Below are 8,313 nucleotides of genomic sequence, written 5' to 3'. Positions count from 1 at the left end.
TTGAGAATAAACTAAAGAGAAATGCTTATTTGCTTATTCGTATTTTATTAGTATAGTATTTTTTTGCAGTATTTGTGCTATAAGTGAATTTTGTTTAAGTAAAGTAATGCTCAGTGGGGCAGTGAGTGGCACTGCTGCCTTGCAGCAAGAAGGTTGCGGGTTTGATTGCCGGTACAGGGTCTTTCTGCATGGAGTTTGCATGTTCTCCCTGAGCATTCTCCTGGGTACTCCAGCTTTCTTCCACAGTCCAACAAACATGACTGTTAGGTTAACTGGCTTTTCTAAATTCTCCTTAGGTGAGAGTGTGTGAGTGAATGGTTGTTTGTCTCTGTGTTGCCCTGCAATGGACTGGCGACCTGTCCAGGGTGAACCCTGCCTCTCATATTCAGACTGCTGGAGATAGGCACCAGCACACCTCGCCAGTCCATTTCCCACTTGGGATAAAGTGTGTCAGAAAAAAATGATTTTTAAGTAAAAAAGTCACCCTTAAGCTTAAATCACATTATGTACTAAACTTTTATATCCACCTAAGGACTTCATCTCTTGGCTCATCAAGTTCATTGTATTTTTACAGTAGGCCTATATATCTTAAAACGACCACATGTAGTCCATATTTATTTGCAACAACTTTGCAGAAAGATGAGTAATTAATGCTTTTTGCATCATGGTTTATTTAAAAAGGAACTAGGAGGAGGCTTTACAGTTAAAGATAACAGTTTAGACAAACGTGCAAAGAGAGTTTTTGCTGGTAAATCTGAGAAAAATTGGACCAAAGCAGATAAAAAAGATAGCAGTGTGCCAAGAGGAGAAATTGTTGAATAACTCTTGTAAGTAGTGGGCACAGGTAAAAATCAGGTCTTTACAAACACTTTAACACACTTTTAATTTAAATCCTAATGTAATTATTTTAATATGATGTAATTATTATTTTTAAAGCCACAAAAAGACACAATAATGACCCGTTTTCAGTTTTCTGGTAGAGAGTGCTACATTTTTACCCTGTTTTATTCTAAAGTCTCCTTGAGGCAGTAAGGATTAGCTACATTTTTAAATAGTCATCCTTTGTTTTGATTTATATATGGAATGGTTGTTGTTCAAAAACTGCATCTTATCTTCATTTGACCAGAAAACATTACTCATTAACTGTTTCTAGTTAATGAGTATTGAGTCAAGGATGAAAGACCCAAACAAAAGCCGGAGAATTTTGATACATTTTGGATTTTAATAGGAACAAACAGGAAAAGGTACAACAAGAGTGGGAAACAATAAAATAGTGGAGTTTTAATGAAAGATTTCTATGAGATCGATGGGAAGTAAAAAAAAAATAGACATTAGAAAAATTCTCTGTTTAGTGTATCTCGGAGCACTGATATAAAAAAAAAAAAACATTGGTGGATTACACCACTGCAAATGCTCTTAAAAGGTTTTCTATAATTCTTTAAAAAGGGCTGCAAATAATTGTGGAGTGACCTTTTAAAGTCTGCTTGACTTTATAGTCTTTTTTGAAATGTGCATTTTGCATTATGCCCTGCATCTTTCATCCTCTGTCAGGATGCCTCATGAACAGATTATTCTACTTGCAAAATGAAATTATAACATGGATTCTTTTTTTCTCCAGCTGGAGCTAGGGACCCACGCCCCTTGCGACCCCGCTTGGGATAAGCGTGTTGGAGAATGGATGGATGGATGTGTGTTATCCTACCAGCCAAAGCTGACTGATACTGATGCTGATGGGAGATACAAAAAAAACCAGTTTGCACTTGTTCACTACCCTAATCCTAACCCTTTTCTGCTTTAAAACTAATGTTCACCTTACAGTTAGGAAAATAATTATTTGAACACCCTGCTATTTTGCAAGTTGCAAAGGGTCTGAAATGTTCATAGTAAGTGCATGTCCACTGCGAGATGGAAGTCACAATGTATATTTATTATGCATTATGTATTAATTTATTATCCTAAATTAGATGCATGTTTGAGGTCGTTAGCTGCATAAAGACACCTACACCTCCCCTTCCCGAAGCACACAGCTAGGATAACCAAGGAGTGGCTCCGTAAAAAGCATATAAAAGTTCTGGCAGGGCCTAGCCGGTCGTCAGACCTAAACCCTCTGCAACAGCCAAGAAACCTGACTGATCTAGAGAAGATCTGTGTGGAGGAGTGGGCCAAAATCCCTCCTGCATTGTGTGCAAACCTGGGGGAAAACTACAGGACACATTTAACCTCTCTAATACACTGGAAAAAAATCTAAATCTAGATAAGTCTTTTTTTTTTCTTAAAATAAGTGCGTTTCTTCTTGGATTGAGGAGTTAAAAGTGACATTTTGCCAATGGAACAAGACAATTTACATTTAAAATAAGAAAAAACAAATGCATTGTCTTATTTCAAGTGCATATTATCTAATTTTCTTATTTTAAGAGTAAAATACTCATTCTATTGGCAAACTATCTCATTTTCCTGCTCAAATTAAGGTTAAATACGCTTAATTTAAGAAATTTTTACTTATTTTTAGATTGTTTTTCCAGTGACAAAGGCTACTGTACCAAAATATTAACATTGATTTTCTCAGGTGTTCAATCACTATTTGCAGCTGTATCATATAAATAAATAGTTAAAAAATCATACATTGTGATTTCTCAATTATTTTTTATTCAGATGATGACTCTAACACTATTTTCCTCAATATAAATATCAGTTAAGTAGCAAACTGAAAAGAAGAACAGCTCAGTTGTTTAACACTTTAAAGAGGGGAAGGTTTTAGTGGTGTATGAGATGGAAAGCTAGCTCTTTGCTGAAAAACGGAACTAAACATACAGAGAGCAAGAGGAACAGGAACTGAAGGGATAAAAAAAATTATATAGACTGTACAGTGAGGTGTGGAGCTCACCATAATAACCAAACAAGGTTTTTACAAATCAAAAGCAAATGCAATAGGAAACAAAACTCACAGGAACAAGAAAATCTTTTGATGTTTTCTAGAACTTTAAGCAAAAACTAAACTTAGGTAGAAAACCTCACAAAGCATGAGAGCAATATTCAATGTGGTTTTGGTTTTGCAAATTTCCAGGAAATGCAGCTAGTTTGTTAGAGTCTTCTTGACTTTCATGTGGATAATTAGTTCCAATAGTTGGTGTCAAACATAAAAAAGACAGCCTTTTACAAATGTACAAGTAGTAGGGCCGTTCTGTTTCAGAGAGTTCCCTCTGTGTATTCCCATAGTACGAATTACAGAATAAAACTGCACAGAGCAGTTTTAAGTAAGAACAGAGTTAGCTGGCAGATCTGTCTGAATAAAATCAGATGACATCCTGCGTCGAAAGCCTTGAATTTGCATTTATTCTTTTTAACTTGCAAATACAGAGGTATATATAACTTACTGCAAAGTGTTATCATATAACCACAAAATACATGTCTTTGTTTGGTTTCCATGTCTGATTCATATTAAATGTGTTTTTGAAAAAACTTATTAGTAACAGCATTTATTATTCAGGAAAAAAAAAACTGCATCACCCCACAGATCTCAGGAGTGGTCATAACTCTCTGATGCAAATGTGCAGCGAGATGAGAATGTCTGTCTGTGTTAGACTGTGCAGTACAGCTGGGCTGCCTTCATCTGGATGTGACAGGATGAGTCACAGTCAAATCTGAGATTGGCATCAGCTCAGTAACAGTCAGGAAGGCTTTAAGCCTTATTAACTTGTTAGAATCTATTAAATAATATATCATTTGGATAAATGTTCCACAGACATGCTATTATAGGGCCTATGTGGAAACTTCCTTCATTTGTGAAAATACCTGCACTATGCATGCAAGACCACTAGATGTCTCTGGTTCTTACCACAGGAATGCTGCCCCATTGTCTCTTTGACAAGAGCTGGAGTGTTTTTATGATGTGGAACTATATTTACTGGTTTAATTATGGTCTATGTCTCATTTGCTCCAGCAGCCACAAATACTGCATCATCAGCATGAATATGACATATAAAGTCAGTAAAATGCAGGGAAGCAGAAAATAATGTAGTGTTTGCTGCAGGATTGAACAGGTCAAGGCCACAGAAAGGCAGCATTTCTTCTCCTTTCCATTGATTAGGTTTGATAACCATTTTGCTCTTGCAAATAAACAAAGTAAAGAAAGTGAAGAGAAAGGGAAAGCCATCAGTGTCCATTAGGAGCATGTGTTTGCACAATATAGACAGGAAGATTACTATGCAGGTAATCATTCCCCTTTTTATATATATAAAAAAACACATCTCAATTAAAAATAATAATAATAATGATTTTAAAAGTTACTGGAGTGTTTGTTGATTAATTTACTTGAACCAGTTAAGAACTTTCTTTATCTTTTGTAAGTGTTCTGAGCAAGATGGGCAACAGTTTGACAAAACCAGTTTCACACATGCTAGTCAAAAACATTCAACCGTGAAACCCTAAAAGAAAATGCATCAAGGCTAAAAAGTATAAAACAGGTCTAAAAGAGTCATAAATCATTACATTTAGTAAGAATGCACTCACAGACATTTAGTGAAAACCCGATCACAGATGCTTTTCTTATGTAACAGGATTAGTTTATTCCATGCAGAGGGAAAAACATACATCAGCACTGCTTTTTTTTTTTACTTTTTTATTTCTTTTTACAGCTTTTACACAGTTTTATTTGCCTATTTTCTATATGATTTTTTTTTTATGAATTAAAATACACCTGGGCTATTTTTCATGTTTTTCAACTTTGCAAGGATAAAAAAATCTTTTTTTTCCCATCAACACATTACAAGTCATTGTTTTATTTTGTTATATTTTTTGCATTGTGTCGGCACAGTGACAGAAAGAAAGGGCATAAAAAAAATTTGCTTTTCAGGGCAGAAAAAAAAATCTTATTCCTTTGAGGATAGGAAAAATAATCTAGATTTTTTTTTTTTTGCCTTCCAGAGCTTCCCTATAAGAATCTCCTGGGCTCACAAAAGAAAAAAATTTTATCACTATCAAATTGTTTAAAACGATCTTTGTTACCATGCAGTATTTGATAATCTAGATTATATTTGACAAGCTTAAGCATTCTAGATTTTGAACAAGCTATGAACAAATACTAACAGATAGCCGAACTCAGCATTGTTGTGTAGGAAATCAATAGAATAAAGAATCACAGATAGATCCATTTGTTTTGTCTAATTTTATGCAGGTTTTGCATGTTAGCACAAAAAAAGTTAAATCTTTTGAAATCATATCACCCCAAACTTGACCAGTGCTTGCATTTCCTACTCTAACATTTGATCCTATGGTTGCTGTTTTCTGTGGGTGAGTTCAGAAAGATGACACAGGAAAGGCTACCATATGGCCAGGCAGGAGGGAGGGAATGGAAAGAGAGCACGACTCACTAAAAGTGGGAGAGACAAGAAATGACAAGAGGTCGTAGAGGAGAAAAAGAGCATCAAATAGAGAGAAAAGAACAAAAAGATATGAGGAAATGATGAAGATGATGGTGAGAATAAAGCAGAGTAGCGATGAGAGGCGAAGGGGAGGAGGGGTGGTTGATTGAGATAAGAGACTTTGTTGGATGGCAGAGCATGCAGCTTGGGACCAGAGGAGGCGACAGTTGGGGGTGTTCAATGTTCAGTGATGGGTTATGATGTGACTTCCCCCCCTTTATACACACATTCCCATCTTTGTCACGGAACAGGATGCTAATTCTCTCAACTGGCAACGATGATATTGCTATTCTGTTCAATATTAGACAGAAAGGAACTTTATTTAAAAAGACACTTCTATTTACAAAGCTGCACTACAAAAATGATCTAGAAATATCTAAAAATCAAGTGTATTTGCCTTTAATTTAAGTTGGTAAATGATATGAATTGCCTAAGGAATGAGTATTTTCACTCTAAATAAGATAATTACATATGCACAATATGCACTAGAAATAAGGCAATAAATATATATATATATATATATATATATATATATATATATATATATATATAATTTTTTTTTAAAGGTTTGAATGCGTTACATTTTTGAAAAAAATATTAAAAAAATAACACATTTGTCCTAATGTACTGGATTTGTGGATCAGTGATGAGGTCCACTTGATTTAAAAATCTAGATCTAGAAATGAAGATTATAACAATAGAATGACATCGTAAATAATCAAACTGTGTTGTATTTTGTATCTTGGAAGATGTGTTTTTTTTCTTCCCTTTGAGCTAACTAGGTCCTACTAGCACAAACAAATCACAAATATTTGTCTCTTACTTTTTTAGGAGCCAGGTAGCAACATTGCATCTCATTTTTGGTGTTTACAAGAATTATTAAATTTTTCAAGTCAGAATCCAGTTTTGGAGGCATTAGCAGTTGTTTTTTGCAGCTTGGTTTTCAGATTTTCAAACTTCCTCATTCAGGGTTTGAGAATGACTTCATGAAAGCCTTTTTTACTAATAAAATAAGAATAAATTTTTATGAAGTATAAATTGAAGGGTTTTTTTGCTTTATGACTGGGGTAATAATAACCTTTGATGATGTACAGTGTGGGAAAGCATACATATCCTTATATGAATAAATGTCTTTATATGGGAGGTTTAGCAGCGGAGTAATAACCAGATCAGTGCTTAATACCGATTTTGATTTTTTTTCTTCCTTAGTGTTTATCGCAGCACAAATTGTCATATATGCAAATAAAACCTTTTTTTTTTTTTTTTGACTAGGTCAACGGTAGCAGACATGGATCGCTGACTAAAAGTGGATGTATTAGCAAGTGGATGCAATCATCTCTACATTAACTATCTATTTAAGGTAAATACACCTTCCACTGTTGGAAATCAGCTTCAAGGCTCGGCTTGCTCTGCATTCAGACACTGTATGATGTATGTCACAAGTGAATTCCTCCTCTGTGAGATCAATAAAGTTTATCTTATCTTATCGTTTTTCACTGGAACAAGTGATCCACTACTGCATTCCTTCCTTGCTCTAATGACACTAGATGGGCATTTTTGTCCACACAACTACTGCTCACTTAATCTACAGAGATGGTTGCACTTGAAAAAAATAGTAGACACTGAAATACTGACCTGAAGTCCTTCACTCTTTCCTCTCCATTGAGATGTTCCATTGAATCTTCAGTTAGTCCTTTGCATAAGAGGTAACTTCTTCTATGTATGTCAATGGCTGGTTTGATACTTAAAAAGATGAAGCTAGTAAATCTGCTTATGAGTCTACACAACGTATAACACATGGAAAATAAGTTCACTATATTTAAGGACAGGGATTACAGGGTTGCTATTAAGTCACCAACCAACAGAAGTAATATATTTCTTTAAGTTACCCTTTTAAATAATCAAATCTCTAAATTTGTTTCAAACATGTTTCTCTACAGCCTCCATCAACCAATATGAAGCTATAGTTTTAGTAAACAAAATATAAGCAACTGTTTTAGTTGCATTGCAAGATTGACTATCTTAGTCTCTAAGTGCTGACTCAATGCTACTAAAACCCATTAGGTTACCTTTCTTGGTCAAAATTGGTCAAAAGGCTGAGCATCTACAAATGTTGCTCTACTCTGTAATAAGGGGTCTGATCAGAGTTGGTTTAGAGGTGAATTTTGATGACATTTTATTGGCATTTATGTTGTTTTTTTGATGCTGTGCACGAGTTAAATTATGAAGGTACCCACAAGGTAAAAAAGGTGCTGTGGTGTTGATTTTAGGGAATTACTCTATTAACATTGGTTTTATTGTGAAAATCAAGTAATTTACTTTTTGGAAAACAAGCAGTAGTCATGTGTAAAACCATTTTTAGTCCTCTTAGAATTGGTAATAAACACACACACAAGCTTTCATCCAGACTCTCTCTCTCTCTCCCTCTCTCTCTCCTGCTCCCTCTCTGACTCTCATTCTGGCTCTGTTGCCAAGGCTACCACACAGCCTCTTGCTGCATATACCTAGACGAAGCTGCCGCCTGTGGATCTCGCTCTCCTCCAGGATACAAACAAAAAGAGCCCAGCACACTTTCTGCTCCTCCGTCACATCTTCACAGCCGGACAAACAGCTATGTTTGTGTTTTTTACCTTTCCAAACCTCATGCACAACCTTTGACTCTCTCTCTCTCCTTATTTGCCTCTCGTTATCGGTCTGTCTCCTTGTCACATGCGAACACGCTCCCTCTTTTCCCAGACAGAGGAGCAGTAAAGGGATTGGCGTGGTAGTTGGTGTTTGGCTCCTGGTCTTTGGCTCGGAAAGGAGCAGAGCAGCAGATGGTGATGTGAAGACGGGCTCAGCCAGGTAAGAAGACTCATCCAAATCAGACTCCAGGCTATGACTGTACCACCCC

The 8,313-nt window shown here is 35.7% G+C and overlaps 1 protein-coding gene across 3 annotated transcripts in view; it reads left to right on the top strand.

Annotated features, from left to right (window-relative positions):
* The first annotated feature begins 7,898 nt into the window (after nt 1-7,898).
* ptpn5 (protein tyrosine phosphatase, non-receptor type 5) overlaps nt 7,899-8,313 on the top strand; it is an 18,680-nt gene continuing 18,265 nt past the window's right edge. Inside the window, exons 1-2 of one of the 3 annotated variants that reach the window (XM_015382311.1) lie at nt 7,899-8,035; nt 8,157-8,264. The gene's annotated coding sequence lies outside the window, so the exon portion shown is untranslated. Of the gene's footprint in view, nt 8,265-8,313 lie in introns of all 3 variants that reach the window. The other 2 variants (XM_015382312.1, XM_015382310.1) reach the window with 2 other exon arrangements.

Source organism: Cyprinodon variegatus, unplaced genomic scaffold (genome assembly GCF_000732505.1).
Source record: "Cyprinodon variegatus isolate N-32 unplaced genomic scaffold, C_variegatus-1.0 Scaffold254, whole genome shotgun sequence".
NCBI lineage: Eukaryota > Metazoa > Chordata > Actinopteri > Cyprinodontiformes > Cyprinodontidae > Cyprinodon > Cyprinodon variegatus.
Note: the sequence above shows the minus strand (reverse complement) of the source record. Positions and strands in the feature narration are given on the sequence as shown.